The sequence below is a fragment of the Taudactylus pleione genome, unplaced genomic scaffold (assembly GCF_031769625.1).
Source record: "Taudactylus pleione unplaced genomic scaffold, aTauple2 ptg000016l, whole genome shotgun sequence".
Classification (NCBI taxonomy): domain Eukaryota; kingdom Metazoa; phylum Chordata; class Amphibia; order Anura; family Myobatrachidae; genus Taudactylus; species Taudactylus pleione.
In genome coordinates this window covers 42,398,006-42,404,935 of record NW_028284418.1, presented here as the reverse complement: position 1 = coordinate 42,404,935, position 6,930 = coordinate 42,398,006, and positions in this window count along the sequence as shown.

Here is a 6,930-nt window from a genome sequence, read left to right as displayed (position 1 = left end):
GGGGAGAAGACAGAGCGGCGTGGATGGGGCAGACAGAAAGGCGTGGAGAGGGGAAGATTAAGCAGTACAGCCCCGCAAGGGTCTCGTCGCAAACCAAAGTGATGCAGATTGGTGGAAAACAGTGGTGCACATGGAAGACACACACAGTGGCACGGTTTGGGAGGACAGAGTGACATGAATGAGGGGTACAGAGTGGCATGGATGCGGTAAGACAGAGCAGCACAGATGGGTAAAGACAGATTGGTGTGGATGAGGAATACAGACTAGTACAATGGGAGAACACACAACAGTAGGGACTGGGGAAGACAGAGTGGTGCGGGTGGGAGGGAGGTAAACAGAGTGGCACGGTTGGGGGGGGACAGAGTGGTGCAGATGGAGGAAGAAAGAGTGGCAGAGATAAGGGGAAGAGAGTGATGTGACTGGGAGTAAGGCAGTGGTGCAGGTGGAAGAACACATAGTGGCATGGATGCAGGAAGACAGGGCGGTGCACATGGGGAAAGACATATTGGTGTGGATGAGGGCATGCAGACTAGCACAGTTGGGAGAACACACAGCTGTAGGGATTGGGGAAATTATAGCAGCATGGAGGCGAAGATAGTGTACATGCATAGACAGAGTATAATAGTTTTAGCAATTATGGAGCTGAATGTGTATCATGAATGAGATGAATGTATTGAGTGAGAAGGATGTTGGAACCCAGTGGGATTATTGTGGAATGGGCCCTGATGCTAAGTTTCATTTCCTGTGTTCTCAATTCCCTGATCAAAGGGTAGGATGATAAATTCTTTAGCATCAAACACCGCAAGACCAAATCTAGGTACACAACAAATGAGAGTGTCTTCATGGAATGTTAGTGGATTAAATTCTCCGATAAAACGTAAGAAGGTTATTCAACATATTAAATGCACAAGAGCAGATATAGGGCCTGATTCAGACCCGCTGGCAATCGGGTCGATGGTTGTGCATTGCTCACGCGCGGCGTGCGCAAGCCCCGAAGTGAGAGAAATTCTCTCGCTCCGGGGTTCGCTACAAACGGGGCGGCTGTCGAAGTTGATCGACAACTCGCCCTGTTTTGTAGGCGGGGTGGCTGGACAAATGGAGGCGTTCCTGAAGGAACGCCTGTCGTTTGTGGGCGGCCCTACTGTCATCACCAGTGATGTCAGTAGTGAGCTTCCGGCTCTATTAGAGCCGGAAGCTCACTGGGGCTTGCGGCAGATGAGACCCTACCCCACAAGGGTCTCGCCGCAAGCCTGATGGTCGCGACCATCACCTGGCCAATCGCAAAAGCTGTGGGTGGTCACCCACAGCTTAGTGAATGGCCAGGAGGCTGGGTTTTATTTAAAATGTGGCCGTCCTGATTCAGAGTGAGCGCTCGCTTTTTGCGAGCGACTCTGAATCAGGTCCATAGTGTTTCTTCAGGAAACACGTTGGAAAAAAGGGGATGTAGTAATTCTGATGGATAGATGGGCTTGGGGAATGTCTGGTATCATCATATCACACAAAATCACGTGGGTTTGCCATTGTTATAGCTAAGCACTTATCTTACACTATTTTAGACATGGTCATTGACACACATGGAAGATATATATTAATTGATATTCAAATTTATGATACCAGATGCACTCTCCTTAACATCTATGCTCCTAACAGTAATCAGGCTACTTTCTTTACCCAGATTACACAATTGATATTGAGTAGGGAGACTCTGAACCTAATTTTGGGAGGTGACTTCAATGCAGTACTTGATCCGTACCTAGATAAATCAAATATGGTGATAACAACTAGCCTAGCATCTAAGAATTTAAATCGATTAATAATGGAATCAGGAGTTGTGGATGTATGGAGACATTTCATGAAAAGGAGAGGACGTATACATTCCATTCAGGAGTCCACTACTCTTTTTCACGTATTAGCTATGTCTTATTAGCTGACTTTCTGGTACCAAATGTTATAACCAGTAATATATCTGACATCATAGTTTCAGACCATGTAATGGTCACGATTTCTATACGCCTCCCTCATTTGAAAAGTAGGATGAAATCCTTGCGATTTCCATCTTACATGTACAGATAAGATCAGTTTCAACAATTTATGCGGATTAAGGCCCTGATTCAGAGCCGTTCGCTATTTGCGGTCGTTCGTTCAAAAACAAGGGGTGGCTATTCAAATGATCCGTACGCACATTGCGGTCTGTTCACACCTCTAAGTCTGAACGAGCGAGCAAAACAGACGCTCGTTTATTTGTTAAAAACGCCCCTGGCCGCTCGCACCATACGTCATGTCCGCTATTTCTTAGATTAATCGACTACATCGAACAGCGTATGAACTGCTCGCTATTCTTGTGGTTGGTTTTTTCAACCGCTATATTGCGAGCAGTTCTGGCTAAAAGACACCCAACTGACGTGGTCGATGACGCTGCTGTATTAATTATGCACACCCATAAAACGCCCGTTTTGACCTTTAAGCACGCCTGCGTTCTGATCTCCACTCCCTGTTTTCAAGCACCTTCCCCTGTTACCACCCACATACGCCTCATTCTGTCACTCAAAATAGCAGGCACTCGCTATATAGCGTACAAACGATTTTCGGCCGCACTGACTGGTTCGCGCATGCGTAATAAAAACCGTACGCATGCGCAGATGTGCGAACATTGCTCGGAACGAGCGTACTGCCGCTAACGAGCGGCTCTGAATCAGGGCCTAAGTGGCAAGAATATGCTGAAAATAATAAGGAGTATAGGAAGGACCCCGTACTTTTTTGGGAAGCCTCTAAGGCGGTAATACGTGGAGAGGTTATTGCATATATAGTCAATGCAAAGTCCAACAGGAGAAATATAAATCCCTTAGTGGAGCTGTAACAGACAGCTATCAGGAATACAGTATGTGGCTCGACCCTCTGGGGAAAAATGAAAAAATATCAGCAGACACGGCAACTGCTAGAAAGTTATTTGCTGTCACAAGCTAAACTAAATCTTCATTTCAGCAGAAATAAATACTATAAATGGGGAAACCGTATGGGATCATTATTAGCAAATATGTCAAAGCCGGTGAGCAAATAAAAAATAATATTTTAACGGTAAGGGGAGATAGGCCAGGCACACACTTTACTAATTTGTCAGATATTTTAGGAAAATTTCAATCCTGCTTTAGGGATAGACAGTATATATGGCCAAGTTGGGTAGCCACAAGCAGCTTTCTACATTATTGGAAGAGGCAAGACTACCACAACTTCAACATTCACAGCGTGAAATATTAGAAATAGAAATAACGGAGGAAGAGATATCTCGAGTCAGGGGCGTATCTACCCATTGGCCAGGATGGCACTCGCCAGGGGCGCTGACCAAAGGGGGGGCGCCGTCTGGCAGTGCCACCAGTAGCCAAGGGGTGGACAAGTCCCCCTGCCCCACAAGTGAGAGCGGTCTGCCCTACACAGTTTACAAACACACAGCGCCAGCGGCGGCTGTGTGTTTGTAATAGCAGCCAACTAATGAGAGTCAGACAGACTCTCATTTGCTGCTGCGTCGTCCGCAGAGGGAGCCGGCTGGAGCACACTAATGAGCTCCGTGTGCTGGCTCCCCCCGCAGCATGTGATGGAAGAGATGTCATACGTCATGACATCTCTCCTATGCAGGAGAAGAGCATCTGGGACTCAGAGCAGACAGCGGCGATCGCGTCAGGAGCGGGGATCAGGTAAGTTGAATTTTTTTTTTGTTCATTGTGTGTGTTTGTGTGTGTAAGCCTGGCACTACAGGGGGGTACTGAAATAGGGGGTGGCAGCTACTGGGGGCACTTAATGGGGGGGTGCCCGTTACATATAGGAGTGGCCACTACTGGGAGCAATTTATGGGGGTGGCCATTACTGGGAGCACAGTATAGGGGTGGCCACTACTGGGGGCAATTTAGGGGGGTGGGTGGCCACTACTGGGGGCACTGTATAGGGGGGACTACTACTGGGGGCACTGTATGGGGAGGACTACTACTGGGGTCTACTGGGGTCTACTACTGGTGGGCACTGTATGGGGGGACTACTACTGGGGTTACTGTATAGGGGGGCTACTACTGGGGGCACTTTATAAGGGGGCTACTACTGGGCGCAATGCAGCATAGGGGGGATTACTACTGGGGGATTACTATTGGGGGCACTGCATAAGGGGGGTCGGGGGCGCCAGTCCATTGCATTGCCAGGGGCACTTGGATCACTAGATACACCCCTGTCTCGAGTTATACTAGAGATACCACTACATATTAGGGGTGTGCACCGGCCACTTTTCGTGTTTTGTGTTTTGGTTTTGGATCTGGATCTTTCTTCGTGTTTTGGATCTGGATTGGTTTTGCCAAAACCACCCTTCCGTGTTTTGGGTTCTGGGTTTTGTGTTTTGGAACTGTATTTTTTTGAAAAAAAGCATAAAAACAGCTAAAATCACAGAATTTGTAGGTTTTTCTGCTCCTATGCTATTATTAACCTCAATAACCTTAATTTCCACTCATTTCCAGTCTATTCTGAATACCTCAAACCTCACAATAGTGTTTTTATGTCCAAAAGGTTGCACCGAGGTAGCTGGATGACTATGCTAAGCGACACGAGTGGGCGGCACAAACACGTGACCCATCTAGGCGTGAAACTGCAGTGGCAGACAGGATGGCATTGAAAAACTAGGCCCCAAACTGTACATAATGCAAAGAAAAAAAAGAGGTGCAAGATGGAATTGTCCTTGGGCCCTCCCACCCACCCTTATGTTGTATAAACAGGACATGCACACTTTAACAAACCAATCATTTCAGCGCCAGGGTCTGCCACACAACTGTGGCTGAAATGATTGGTTCGTTTGGGCCCCCACAAAACAAGCTGGCAATTTATCTGTCCCTGCACAAACTGGCTCTACGGAGGCAAGATGTCATCCTCATCCTCCTCATCCACCGATTCCTCACCCTCTTCAGTGTGTACATCCTCATCCTCACAGAGTATTAATTCGTCCCTGCTGGAACCACAGGTCCCTCTGTACGTTCTGGAGGCTGGTCTCCCTGGAAGAGTTGATAATTCATTTTATGAACATCATCTTCTCCACATTTTGTGGAAGCAACCTCCTACGCCTTTCGCTGACAAGGTTCCCGGCTGCACTAAACACTCTTTCGGAGTACACACTGGAGGGGGGCAACTCAGGTAAAATAGAGCCAGTTTGTACAGGGACCTCCAAATTGCTTCTTTTTCCTGCCAGTACAGGTACGGACTGTCTGACATGCCTACTTGGATGCTGTCACCGATGTAATCCTTTAACAGACAGACGCACGCTTGTCGCTGCTGCTTTGAGGATTCAAGTGCGGCTACAGCCCACACAATTCACAAAGACAGAAAAAAATAAAGAATATTTTTATTGTTTGTGGAGCACACTTTGAGGGTTACACCACCCTTTAACAGACAGACGCACGCTTGTCGCGCTGCTTTGAGGATGCAAGTGCGGCTATAGCCCACACAATTCACAAAGACAGAAAAAAGAAGAAGAATATTTTTATTGTTTGTGTAGCACACTTTGAGGGTGTCACCACCCTTTAACAGACAGACGCACGCTTGTCGCTGCTGCTTTAAGGATGCAGGTGCGGCTACAGCCCACACATTTCACAAAGACCGAAAAAAAAAGAACAATATTTTAATTGTTTGTGTAGCACACTTTGAGGGTGTCACCACCCTTTAACAGACAGACACACGCTTGTCGCTGCTGCTTTAAGGATGCAGGTGCGGCTACAGCCCACACAATTCACAAAGACAGAAAAAAGAAGAAGAATATTTTTATTGTTTGTGTAGCACACTTTGAGGGTGTCACCACCCTTTAACAGACAGACGCACGCTTGTCGCTGCTGCTTTGAGGATGCAGGTGGAATCTAGACGGGATTTGGAACCGAGGACACACTACCTCCATCAATTGTCTAAATCCCACTGCACTAATGTCGGATACCGGACGCACGTCTAACACCAACATAGCAGTCAAGGCCTCAGTTATACGTTTTGCTTCAGGATGACTGCTGTCGTACTTCATCCTCATCGCTAGGGACTGTTGGAGGGTCAATTGTTTAGTAAAAGTAGTGATGTTCCTACTTCCTCTCTGGGATGATGAACAACTCCCAGCAGCAGCAACAGCACTAGGAGGAAGTGGTTCTTGATCTTTCCCTATTTTATTTTTATCGGAGAAAGTTTGGTCCTCCATTTATGTTATATTGATATATATACGTGCGGCTAAAGCGCACACAAACACAGAAAATATTTTTTTATTTTTGCTGGAGAGTAGTGCACTTTGTGGGTTACACCACCCTTTAAGAAATGAGCCAGCCAGCTCTTTACTTATGGGACACAGGCGCACGCTTGGCGCTGCTCCTTTGTTGATGCACGTGCAGCCACAGTGCACACAAGTCACAAACACAGAAAATATATATTTTTTTGGTTTGGAGTGTACTTTGGGGGTTACAGAACCCTTTAACGGTCAAGCCTGCCGGCCCTTTACTTATGACACAGGCGCACACTTGGCACTACTTTGTTGATGCACGTGCGGCTACTGCGCACACAATTCACAAACACAGAAAATATTTTTTTTTTTGGTTTGGACTGGAGAGTACTTTCGGGGGTTACAGCACCCTTTAACGGTCTAGCCAGCCGGCCCTTTACTTATGACACAGGCGCACGCTTGGCACTACTTTGCTGATGCACGTGCGGCTACTGTGCACACAATTCACAAACACAGGAAATAATTTTTTTTTTGGTTTGGACTGGAGTGTACTTTGGGGGTTACAGCACCCTTTAACGGTCAAGCCAGCCGGCCCTTTACTTATGACACAGGCGCACGCTTGGCACTACTTTGTTGATGCACGTGCGGCTACTGCGCACACAATTCACAAACACAGAAAATTATTTTTTTTTTGGTTTGGACTGGAGTGTACTTTG